We start from the raw sequence: 14,243 nt of genomic DNA, 5'->3' as shown, positions 1-14,243 counted from the left end.
AAGTGGGAATAGAGTTGACCGCAAGGTCCCCAGTCTTGCAGGTACCCCGAAAAGGTCGAGGCAGCCCTTTGCAGAGGCCATTGTCCATAGATCTGGATCTTACGCCCTGCCACAGTTGTCCTCCTATAGAGGATCCTCCCGCGATGGTGTTCTGCATCACCATGCAATTTAACCCATTGCTGGAAGAAGGTTTGCAACTCATGGAACTTGTGGACAAACCAGTGGGCCCTTTTGAGTGTACATTCGAGGGGCCTTCTTCCTCCTCCGCCTGTATTTATGAACCCGGGCGAAGGTGCCCCAGTTTCTATTATTGACCCACAGGGACAAGGTCCCCCCTTGGTCCGTGCCTCCTGTGGAGGTACCCTACATATCTGTAGGGCGTTCCCCTATCGCCACCTGGGGACACGCCGAATGGCCTGGGGAGGCCAGATAAACGGATCACTTTTGTTTTGCAAAGGCCATAACTCAGTGACATATTTAACCTACTACTTATAAATATACATAACTCACTGACTAGACCTATATAAGTTATATACAGAAATATATAACTCAGTGACATATTTAACTTACTACTTATAAATATGTGTAACTCACTGACAAGGTCTATATAAATTATGTAGAGAAATATATAACTGAGTGACAAATTTAGCCTACTACTTATAAATATGTAACTCACTGACTAGGCATATAAGTTATATACAGAAATATATAACTCAGTGACATATTTAGACTACTACTTAAAATATGTGTAACTCACTGACTAGGCCTATATGAGTTATATACAGAAATATATAACTCTGTGGCATATTTAGCCTACTACTTATAAATATGTGTAACTCACTGACTAGGCCTATCTAAGTTATATACAGAAATATATAACTGAGTGACATATTTAACCTACTACTTATAAATATGTGTAACTCACTGACTAGGCTTGTATAAGTTATATATATATATATATATATATATATATATATATATATATATATATATATATATATATATATATATATATATATATATATATATACATATATATATATACACACATATACATATATACACATATACATATATATATATATATATATATATATATATATATATATATATATATATATATATACATATATATCGGCACGTACAAACAGGTCCTCTGATTTGATCTGCCATCAGCGGTCCAATTACCCTGAAACACGTATTTTGGCAGAAACTTTCTCAAAATGCCTTTGAAACCAACTTGAGACTTCGAAACCTACTTTTAATTCCTAAAAACATCTAATTATAACATCGCACTACTAATTACTTATTTTTATATATGTATTGAAATAAATTAATTTAAAATTAGTTTCTTCAAAATTTAGAGGTCCAACGTTGAAACCAAGTTTCGCGTTCAAGAGAAATCTGACTTGTCTACCCGTGAAAAGATCTAATGTCGCTTATTTTTCTAAGTTTTATGGAGCACTCGCACCTCGGTCCGGGTTTTTATAATGTTTGAGATAGGGAAAGATCATACTGCCTATTACATATACAGTGTTACCGACTTGCAATTTGTGGCGGGGTGGACCCAACTGTATCGAGACTCAGGCCTCAAAGGTCCAGTGCCTTTAGGTCCCAGGCTACTCAGCTTACAGAGACACAGTACCGCACGCCAGAGCTCGACGTGGGTTCGACACTAGAGCTCGAACCCACGTCCCAAAAGACACAGGATTGCAAGTTCAGTGTGCCATCCACTCGGATAGGGTAACTCTTTTACCACCCACTGTTTATAAGAAAAACTTTTATAAGAAAAAATCTACTGATAAACAAAGTCAGGTTTCTACCAGCACCCAAAGTTTCACCTCATAATCTTTTGAAAGTTTTCTTCTCAAATATTAATCAACCCAAGAAAGTCGAAAAAAAAAACAATAAAACAAATCTACGGGAGCTTGTAAAAAGTAGGAGCAGTAAAAAGTAGGAACATTCAAAACATTCCCAAACAATATTTCTTTTGAAAATCTAGAGCAACCATATTTCGCCAGAAAAGAGAACCATGCAAATTTTTTACATTTAAAGTGTGGATAACAAAAACAAAATTCCTGCTTTGATTTTACAATTAAACATAAAAAGTTTTATTAAAAAAAAATCACCTCTGGAAATACTGGATGGCAAAAGTGATTTTTTCCAAGAGTTTTGTAACAAGTCAGGAATGAAAACAGTGCGAAGTATTACATCCTGCGGAACACTGAGATAGGAGGCAGATTTAGCCCCGAAATCCAGGTCAACGATATAGATTTTCCAGGCGATACAGCTGTGCTTAAGTAAATAAGACGACTTCAAGAACTACTAGATGTGCTTATGAAAAAGGTCAACCATCTTGGTCAGTGAATGAATGCAGAGAAAAACAAATCTATGGCAACTAGCGACTCTCCTCTGTCCATTAAATGTGGCGACCAAGATGTTGAACAAGCTTTCCTCGTTCAGATACCTTGGAAGCATCATCGAGAACACTGGCTCGACAGTGAAAAAATTGTTAACAAGAACAGAACAGGCAAAAGGTGCCTCGAACAAACTATGTCAAGGGTATAAATCTCAGCAATTTTCTCTGCGTCAAAGTTACAACTTTTTAACAGCAATGTTATGACAATACTACTTTATGCCAGTGTTGCCAGAACTCTGATTTAAAGTTGCGCAGTCATAAAAGTGAAAATGCACTTAAAGCCCTATTTTCTATTGTTAATACACCAAATCAACGACCCCCCCCAAAAAAAACTGCCGATAAGAAAAATTCAACAGCCTCAAAAAAGCGCCAAAATGGCGCAAATGTGTCCCATCTGGCAACTCTACTTTACGCCCTTAAAACAAGGCACCTGAATCAGAAACAAGAGAAGAAAGTCCTAGCTTCTGAAAACTCGTTCTTCCAAAGAATACTGAACGTCCACAGATCACAGAAGACGACAAACCAGTCCATCCGTGAAGACGACAACCTCTAGTGATCGACATCCAGAGTGCAAGGTTTAATATATTTGGTACAACTCCTGCGTACGGACAAACATAGACTCCCAAAAGCCACTCTAGACTGAAAACCACCAGAAAGTCATAGCCCGAAAAGACCCAACAATAAATCGCTTCGGACCTATGAGAGGGATCTATGCAACCTGTACAAACCATTCCACCAGAGTGGGAGGACTTCACTGCAGCAGCCGACCTGAGGGATGATTGGCGGCTTCTCGTTGATAGCCTGGGTGCTTCAGAAAGCACAGGTGGTCAAAAGATCTATGGTAAGCTAACTAGTCCTCAGCCAGTTCTTAGTATATTCTCTCATGATGATACCTGATCTTGACCTCAGCCAGGATACGAGGAGATACCTTAAGTCACCTTAACCGCAGGGACGCCCATCCACAAAAAAGTCGGGGGGGGGGGAGCCGAGAGTACTAATTATTCTTTTATTTTTTACCACAAAGGTACAAAAGAAGCATTTTCCAAATCTAGAAGAGGGGGACATACCTGTTGTTGTTTTTTCTTACGAAAATATACAAAAACGTATTTTTCAAAATCTAGGACGGAAACTGCCCAGCCACAAAAAAAAAATCACCAAGAGCAAACCCAGAATTCAATTGGATGGGCAGAGGTGCAGTCATTTTAGGGAGATCTAATTTAACGGAATAGCCAATTCCATTTAAGGAAAACCATATTTAAGCATAGTTTTCTACATTTGAGGAGAGATGCACACTACCAGACCCTCTTGCTTCTAGAATTGCCGCTTGCTCTTACTTGAAAAAATACTACTCCCACTTTTTTAAAGAAAAGACAAATCTTCTTCGTAGTGAAAATTGCTGAAGCCTATCCATCCCTTCCCACTAATAAGCCTAGATTAAAACTAAGCCGAACGTAACAATGACTAAAAACACGCAAGACAAGTCATAATGTACCATGCTTTGCTTACAGTAAATAATTTAAAAAACAAAATTCCAAAATACAATTTTTCAAGCACTTGCAATGATTTGCATTTGTCATAACATCAGCAGCAACACACATAAAAAATAAATTTTAAATATTAATCAAGGTTTAAAAACGTGAGCTACCACAAATAAAGGTGGGCCTACCCCCTTCCAAGCAATATTTCGAATGACGAAATCAAACACATGATTCGCCAATTGATTTTCTGTACATTTGAAAGGAACCCATTTAAAAGGAAGAAAGTATGGATAAAAATTCACTGAATATAGGACTAACGTTTAAGATATAATTATGTTTATTCCTGGAAGTATCAACAGTTCTTGATCTTTCACAGTTATAATGATAAAACCGAAAGGGTTTAGAAATACATTTTGGTTTAGGTAATACGCAAATGATGCTCTGATTTTTGAAGGGTTTTGATGGGGGGATGTCCACTATTTTTCCGAGTTTCAATTTTTGTTCGTTTTCAGTTTGACCTGATTTTTCATTATAACTTCTGTTTATTTTAGGTTTCATCTTTTCATCCATGGTAGTATATTTTTGTATATTGATTTTAATTTTTGTTCATTTTATGTTTCATTTTTTCATTCACAATAATTTTTATTCGTTTTAAAATATGAATTATTATGCGGTTATTTCTACTCGTTTTAGGCTTTAATATGGATCTTTATTTTTCCTTCGAAAATCCTTTTTGGAAATTGTTTTTTTCTAACTTAATATCTGTTCTTTTTTTATTTACATTGTTCTATTATGGGTAATTTTCTAGAATATTTGGAAAGTATTTTTTTTAAGTTTTTCTGCTTATGAGTTAAAATGCTGGATTTTCATTTGACTTTTTGCAAGATTTTGATGTTCACTCAAAATATTCGGTCGGCTGCAGTTTTTTAAATAATATTTTGACGATAAAATTCAGGGTGGATGAAAGGGGAATATTAATCATTCGGACTGGAAATCTGCATCAATGTTTCCTTCTTTACTGGGCTGAAGCCATTCTATCCTGAAGAGCACTTGGGATTCCAGAATAATTCTGAATAGCTTTCTAAATGTACCTGCCTTTCTTTCAATAAGCAAAGGATAATAAATGCTCACACAAATCCTAGCAAAGCATTACTTAATCAATGGTTTTGATGAATACTGCTAAAGGACTGTAGAAAAGAAAAATTAATGATCGTCAATCCATGATACATATTGATAAAACCAAAACTGAAATTTAAGTTGATATAACCTACGCTTTGATACAAGATATACTAAAAGCGAAAGAAATGCTTGGGTCAGCTCTGTCGGTAAAACTGCTTTTGAAACATACAAAGCTACCCAAAAGCATTGTTGCCAAAACAAGAAATAGTGAGAATAAAACAAGAATGATTACTTACCACCAATACTACATGATAACGTGTATCGATACAAACTAAGCTACAGTACGAGATATACTAAAAGAAAAGAGGAAAAAAAAAATACTTGTCAGCTATATTTTGAGCAAGGTGGTTACAATAACATCTCGACCCGTCCGAAACATTGTTGCCAATAGAAGAAATAGGAGCTTCATATCTGACACAGGCAATTCAGACAACCAATGAGAACAACTGTCATTGTGAATTATTATGTTCGCCATATTCCAAAAGAGCAAACTTAAAGGAAGAAGATGGTCTTTCGAACCGAGGTTCCCATTTAAATGTCCAAATCTTCAGGGTTTTCTCCTTATTTATAAATATATAGCCTAATATTTAGCCTATTAGGAATATACAACCTAAACTGAAATATAAGACAAATTAAAGTGAAAGAAAGATAAATGCATTTTATTCAGCAAAACCTTTCGAAGCTCATCAGCTACATCTGAGGATCCACCAAAATCTAACTGAACAAGGTGGCGTCTCGAAATCTTAGACAAAGATAGGACTTTCGAAAAGGAGGGAAAAAATTCAGAAGAGATCTTGATAGGTGCCTCTTCAAAGGGCGTAAACACCGCAATCACGTTTGAAATAACACCCCACTCACTATCAGTGAGAGTGAGGTCCACTTTACCGAGAAGCTGAAGCAAACTTGTTACCGACTATTTCAAATCTTGTAGACTACGCAACATAGTAAAAAGCGAATTCCATCTAGTGATCACATCAGGTTTTAGTTTTTCGGTGCAAACATTGCAATAGAGATTTGAACTTGGCACAACATATCAGTAGCAACGACACTAAGCTTGGAAAAGGCTTAAAATATTTCTAGCTCTTTGGACGAGAGGTAACAATTAAGCGGTTTTATTTATATACCGCACCCCCACATTAAAATATAGAGTTTGGGCGAAGCACAAATCATGTGTCATTCCAGTAACTACATGGGATGCAGCATCCTTTTCGGGCCCAAACTACATTTTGCTCCATTATCAGTTACAACAGCAGAAACATTTTCATAAGGTGAGCCTTAATAGCATCAGCAGTATATATATATATATATATATATATATATATATATATATATATATATAAAGATATCTTTATATATAAACTTATTTATAGACGGCAAATAATAGAAAAAATACAGAAACTGAAAAAAATTGCATTTGTCTCATTGGTATCCCAATTGATCTAATAGATCCCTGATAACACTAGGTAACAGCCAAAAAACCGCCAGGGGTTTCTCAACTGATTTAGACTAATTTCGGTGTTCTGAGTCTGAATATCACATTCATTTTTCTCTATCATATATATATACCGAACAATATATATGTATATATATATATATAGATATATATAGATATAGGTTGTTCCGGGCGGCAGTAAAGGCAAAAGGCCGAGTTTATTTCAACGCGATTCTTGAGGACATTTCTGCGTTCTGGGCATGTATTTCAAAGCTGTAGTTTTCAAAATTTTGCTAATAAGGATATCACAAGACATCTTGTGTTGTAAAACTATGCCCACTTAGATTTGATGATTTTACAATTTACATAATCTATATTTACAATCCGTACTTTTGTAATTAGTGTCTTTTTTTTGTTCGAACCACAAGAAACATTTTCAATACAAACTATACAACAAATGTAGAAAGGACCCCCGCCCCCTGAAAACAACTTTTTTCGTCTTAGCTTCCTAACCCCTTGCCACTATAATTAATTTCGGTAAATTTGCAGTGTACAACATAATTTAGCGAGGATTAAATTGAACGCATCACTTGATTCTTTTTTTATACTTCTTTAGAATACGATAACGCCTTCTGGGGCAAATTCTGTTTTGAGCCCTAAAAGGGCTCTTTTTTTAATTACTAGTGAGAAAAAATGGCCATTTATAGCTGATTCAGGAATGGTAGTTATTAGTTGTCTTAGTCTTAATAATAAAATTTTGTTTTGAATACAAATTGCATTATTTTTAGAGCTGGAAACCCCTCAATAATTATTGTGATGTCATTTTAGAGGGGTTTCAGGTTCTTATTAAGATATCGTACGAATTCGTTTTCTTAACAACATTTTACTATTTCGGCTAAGGAAAATTACAATTACCATTCCTAAATCAACTGCAACTGTTTATTATTTCTCACTCGACAATTTTTTTTAAACATTTAAATTTTTGGCCACTATCTACTGTTTTGCCTTTTGGGGCCCCATTAAGGGATCAAAATGGAATTTGCCCCACAAATAATTAATGAACTCTAAAAGGGCATAAGAAAAGGCATCAAGTGATGTATTCACTTTGATCATAGCTAAATTATGTTGTAAACTACAAATTTACCTTAATTTCTGGATACGCTGTCCTCTTTTTACTGGCTTAATGCGGTGCAACGGTGATAAGTAGAAAACACGACGCCTGATAACTGCATTAATTACAAGAGCAAGAACATACCTGTTTACACTATATTTACAAATAGTTTACATCATATTCTCCCAAAATAAAGTAATCACATACCTTGGGCCGGTGCAGTGGAAGAAGTTGAGACTGCCGGTGTGAAAGATCTCTGGTTCAATCCTGCATGGCACAAGGAACTATAACCTTTAATTACATTAACAAATAATGTTTTGTTCTTGAAGTAGAAATTTCTTATATTGATTATACTGGGCTGATTGTGAAACATTAAAAATTGCATTTTACACTTTTTCTTCACAGACAAGCTCTAGGCCAGGTAATTTTTATTTTGTATTGAAACCTTTATGCTTGAGCTCTCTGATTCACTGAATCAGAACGTGATGAAATTTATATCTTTTTCATTAGTCAATTTCTTTGATTAATATGTTATTACCAAAATTTCATTTTTAGATAATATTAAAGATTGATCAATAATGCCATAATCGTAAGTTGTAGCCAGGTCGTCTCTTACTATTCCAATTAAGAAAAAGCCATAGGTTTTTTCTGTTTGTAATAGAATAAGCTACAATAATCCGGGTTGCAGCGGTAACTGGCAACCTATTAAGAGACAATCACGCCCCATTGTAAAAAGTAACCCATAACTCCTGAAAAAGATTCAGATCAAAACAAGAAGTATACTATTAGAACCGCCTTGTCAAAAACCTGTATATAGCAAACCTTCCGTCCCTTGGCATGATCCGGGTTGCAGCGGTAGCTAGCGACCTAGTAAGAGACGATCACGTCCCATAGTAAAAACTAAAGTAACATGTAAACAAATAAAAAAAGAGATACGTCGTGCTGCTTCTCGTTATGATAAAAATAAATTAAATTACTTAAAACAGAGCAAACCAAAGCAATGGTTTTAAGAAAGTGATTAAATAAAAAAAAACAAGTTTTTTTAACTGAAAGTAAGGAACGACGTTAAAACTTAAAACGAACAGAAATTATTCCGTATATGAAGGGGGCTGTCCCCTCCTCAACGCCTCGCTCTTTACGCTAAAGTTTTTTTATTGTTTAAAAAAATAGAGTTGTGAGAAAGTCAAACTTTAGCGTAAAGAGCGAGGCGTTGAGGAGGGGACAGCCCCCTTCATATACGGAATAATTTCTGTTCGTTTTAAGTTTTAACGTCGTTCCTTACTTTCAGTTAAAAAAACTTGTTTTTTTTATTTAATTTTTGAACGTTTTTGAATTAATGCAGGTTTTGATTTTGGCTCACCGTACATGAATAATTAAAACAAAATTTGCATATTATATTTGGTTAAATGGCTTTCTCGAAACTTGTTTAATTTTATTTACGAACGTTTTTATTAGTAATAAATATACGTAACTTAGAATTAACTTACGTAACGAACTTCTATATTTATAAATTTTTAACACGTACATTAGGGGGTTCGCCCCCTAGTCAATACCCTGCTCTTTAAACTATAGTTCGAATTTTTTTTCCAGTTCTTTAAAAACGACCTCTTAATCACAATCAGTTGATCAGTTGAAAAACTTGTTTTTTTTATTTAATTCCTGATCTTTTTCTTTAATAATGCTGGGAAATCCGGCGCCCCCTTCATAGCAATGTCCCTTCCCCCATGCACACTTCCTTCATGGAAAGATCCTGCCCTATATCCCCCGACCCTCTCCTTCCCCCCCCTACCAGAAACACTCTCCTCTGCAAAAGTCTGTATACTTCCCAATAACCAATACTATATGTTAACATTGAGTAAAGTTCATAACTTTCAGCCCTCCCCCGGGGACTTTGGGGGATCAAGTCATCCTAAAAGACATTTTTATTATATTTTCGACCATGCTGAACAAAATGGCTATCTCAAAATTTTAATCGGGAGACTTTGGGAAAAAAAATGAACATGGGAGGGAGCCTAGTTACCCTCATTTTTTTTTGGTCGATTAAAAAGGACACTCGAACGGTTAGTTTCAGTTCCAATGAACCGTCTCACGATATTCTAGGACCGCTGGGTTGATATGATCACGCCTGGGGAAAAAAAAAAAAACAAACAAACAAATAAACACGCATCCGTGATCTTTCTTTTGGCAAAAAATGGAAAATTCCACATTTTTGTAGATAGGAGATTGAAACATCTACAGTAGGGTTTTCTGATACGCTGAATATGATGGTGTGATTTTCATTAAGGTTCTATAACTTTTAGGGGTCTTTCCCCCGTTTTTCGGAAATCAGGCAAATTTTCTCAGGCTCGTAACTTCTGATGGGTAAGATTAAACTTAATAAAACTTATATATTTGAAATCAGAATTAAAATCTGATTCTTTTGATGTATCTATTGGTATCAAAATCCCGTTTTTTAGAGTTTCGGTTACCATTGAGCCGGGTCGCTCCTTACTTACAGTTCGTTACCACGAACTGTTTGAAAGAAATAGGGGGTCACTCGTGCAAGAACTTTGATTTTCTTCTGGATGAACCGCCTGAACCGACAGCCAATGAGCTAAATAAATACCTAGCTAGCATTGTGCAAACGTTTTCTCCTCTATCGAAAAACACGCTAATCCCCGAAGCTTCGAAAGAAAAATCCCGGAAATTTCAGCGAAGCAAATAATAGAAAAAAAATACAAAAACTGAAAAAAATAGCATTTGTCTCATTGGTATCCCATCTAATAGATCTAATAGATTCCTGATAACACTGGGTAACAGCCAAAAAACTGCCAGGGGTTCCTCAACTGATCTAGACTAAGTTCGATGTTGTGAGACTGAATATCACATTCATTTTTCTCTATCAGGTCAACTTTTTTAGATTCAGCCCAAGGCCTACCTGAAGAGCTATACCTATGCTAATATCAGGGTTTTGAGTTCAATCATATTTTTCTTGAATAATTTATCGAATCAAAACATTATTTTATTTCTCTAAAGTAGCTGCATACGTGTATGCGTGACTGCAAGGTTATTTAATTAACCCTTAGCCAATCAAATTGATTCTAAATTTCATTACCTGGCATTAACCTACATTTTCCCACTGCTTTCACTTGATCGATATTTCACTTCCACGCAATGGTCATGCAGCAATAATGCTGACGCTTTCTGCTACATCTGCGGTGATTACACGCAGTCAGTGGACAGGAAGAACATCACAGTTATGTAAAGTGCACCTACGAAGCTTATTATGAAGTCGAACTGGGTGACCAAGATAAGTCTTGGGCAACACACACGTTGTGCAAGGCGCGTGGAATACCTCCGGCGATGGACGAAGGGTGCGAAAACTTCACTGAAGGTTGAGATTCCGATGGTTTGGAGGGAGCCGTTCGACCATGCTTCGAATTTTTGCTTCTGCGCTGTCAATACTACTGGCGTCAACCGGAATAATTGACCCAGCCTCCAGTACCCAGTTCTTCCAAATGCCCACCGTCCAGTTGCTCATAGCGAAAAAATTCTTGTACCAGTGTTTACAGAGCTTCCCGACAGCTGTTTTCAAAATGTGAGCTTAATGATCTGGTCTGGGAACTCAGCTTGTTGAAGGCTTTCTCCGAGCTGTTGGCCTCCAGACTCAAAGAGAAAAAAATACTTGGTGAGGACGCGTATCACTTTCTTCCGTAGAAGGTATGAGGAATATATGGGCTACTTCTGCCAGGAGGAAGACCTCGGGTACTTCTGTAAATACGTAGATCTTCTTGGTAAACTTGGGGCTCCTCAATATGATCTGAAACATTTGCGACTCTTCTCAGCAACAGGCACTCTATGAAGTGTGCGTTCCTCCACAACGGAAACCAGTTTCTCCTCAATCCCTCTTGTGCACTGTACAAATCTCAAAGAAAAATATGAAGTAGTGAAGTACGTACTTGACTTTTTCCAATGTGTACAGCACCAATAGATTATCTGCATCGACTTCAAGACAGAGAACTTTCTACCTGATCAGAAGTCTGGGTTCACAAAGCGCTTATGCTTTGTATGTATGTGGGACAGTTGAGACAAATCTCAGCACTATGTAAAGAAAGAGTGGCCGGCACCAGAGCAGTTAGAGAAGACATAGATTCCACCGTTACACATGAAGCTTAGAATAATGAAGCAGTTCAACCGCACTCTACCTAAAGGATGGGAGGCTCTTCAACTACCTGTGCCGAGCATTTCCTCGGACAACCATTCAGAAGCTGAAAGCCGGCATTTTCAATCGCCCATAGATATGGCAGATCATGGAGGACATAGTTATAAAACTCAATGAACAAGCTAGAGTAGAAAAAAGTAGAATTAATAAGCAAATTTCGCTTTAATTATTCATGTATGGTGAGCCAAAATCAAAACCTGCATTAATTCAAAAGGTTCAGAAATTAAATAAAAAAAAAGCTTGTTTTTAACTGAAAGCAAGGAGCGACATGAAAACTTAAAACGAACAGAAATTATTCCGTACATGAAAGGGACTGTCCCCTCCTCAACGCCTCACACTTTACGCTGAAGCTTGACTCTGTCTCACAACTTCATTTTTTAAAACAATTCAAAACTTTAGCGTAAAGAGCGAGGCGTTCAGGAAGGACAGCCCCTTTCATATACTGAATAATTTCTGTTCGTTTTAAGTTTTAATGTTGCTCCTTATTTTCAGTTAAAAAAACTTTTTTTTTATTTAATTACTAAGTAGGGGCTATGTTATTGCTCTTTTATCTGTTATTGCTTAAAAAACACTCTCTTTCCCTAGAAAATCGAAGTCAATGCACCAGCTAACAGCACCTACTAGCATTGTTTCGATTAAAATAATGGTTATTTGAATCGTAGTCCAAGTTCAAGTTCTTTATTAATCAATAAAAATGTTTTGACAAAACTATCAAATTAATGACCCATAGTGAGAATAACTCGTGTGTGGGTTTATATACACTCAACAATAAATAAATAATACTATCTCCAGATACTGGAATAAAAAGATTGCTCTTCAACTCTCCGTACGGTAGCAACAAACAAAATCCGAATAAAATCAAAATAACCAAATAAACAAAGCGAAATGAGGAGCATCCACCCCAGAAAATAAATCAAATTAATAATTACTGATTAGGTGATTCATTAATCTTATTTTATTATTAACCAACGAATTACTCAAATCTATACAACTGTGAAATTTATTCCAATTATATATAATACTATGCCTTGGTAAAAAACGGGACCTTTCAGATTTTATTAAAGTCTGATGGACTACAGAACTGCCACGGGTCCAATATCCATGCAAAACCCGATTACCATCCTGAAAAAATTATTATGCAATAAAAATACTCAGGCAAAAGACCTTGAACGTATTTAATCATATAAAGAACAGAATGGAAAGAAGAGAAAAGATCCAGTGGAAGGATATTTAAAATATGATACATACTTTTTGTTAACGATTTACGAGGGTAAGAAAACGGTCTAGGCAGGCAATTTTTCAGTAGACGCAGAGCTTTATTTTGTTGCCTCTGAAGAGGAAGAATATGAGTTTTAAAAGTATTCAAAAAAATAATGGGACAGTAATTTATATATGAATGCACTAGAGAATGATAAAGAGATTTCAGGGCAAAAAACGGTAGAACAAATTTCAGATGATTCATCATTCCAATATTTCTTGCTAGTTTCATTCGAAGATAAATTGTATGGCTTTTAAATGATAAACATGAATCCAGTATTATCCCTAGATATTTAATATCATCAACTCTTTCAATTTCAATGGGTAGGCCTTGAATATTAATCATCATAATTTCCGATGCTGTTTTCCCAGTACGAGAGAAGATGATGAATTTTGTCTTAGTACAATTAATAGTCAATTTTTTTCTCGAAAACCAGAAGATAAGCCTCGACAGTGCTGATTCCAATCTAATCTTCAAAGAACTGAAGCTGGACCTTTTTATATTCTTTGGAAAAAAAATAGAATTGATCTGTAACTAATTTCTTTTTCATTGAGAAAGTTCAGAAGAGAACTTGAACTTTCCCCAATTTCGTTGACAAAATTTAGAATTAAAGTGGAACTTTTTATCTTCATGGAAAATATTCACAACTATGGTATAACTTTTCCTATCTTCTACGAGAAAATTTAGAATAGAACTTTCATTTTTTATGTCTTTGGGGAATCAAACAGTTCGTGGTAACGAACTGTAAGTAAGGAGCGACCCGGCTCAATGGTAACCGAAACTCTAAAAAACGGGATTTTGATAGCAATAGATACATCAAAAGAATCAGATTTTAATTCTGATTTCAAATATATAAGTTTCATTAAGTTTAATCTTACCCATCAAAAGTTACGTGCCTGAGAAAATTTGGCTGATTTTCGAATAAAGGGGGAAAGACCCCCTAAAAGTTATAGAACCTTAATGAAAATCACATCATCATATTCAGCGTATCAGAGAACCCTACTGTAGAGGTTTCAAGCTCCTATCTACAAAAATGTGGAATTTTCCATTTTTTGCCAGAAGAAAGATCACGGATGCGTGTTTATTTTTTTTGTTTGTTTTTTATTTTTCCCCAGGGGTGATCGTATCGACCCAGTGGTGCTAGAATATCGTGGGAGGGCTCATT

The sequence above is a fragment of the Artemia sp. Qi Xiang Cuo genome, chromosome 15 (assembly GCF_049724085.1).
Source record: "Artemia sp. Qi Xiang Cuo chromosome 15, ASM4972408v1, whole genome shotgun sequence".
NCBI lineage: Eukaryota > Metazoa > Arthropoda > Branchiopoda > Anostraca > Artemiidae > Artemia > Artemia sp. Qi Xiang Cuo.
The sequence above is the reverse complement of the archived record's forward strand: the minus strand, read 5'-3'. Positions refer to the sequence as shown.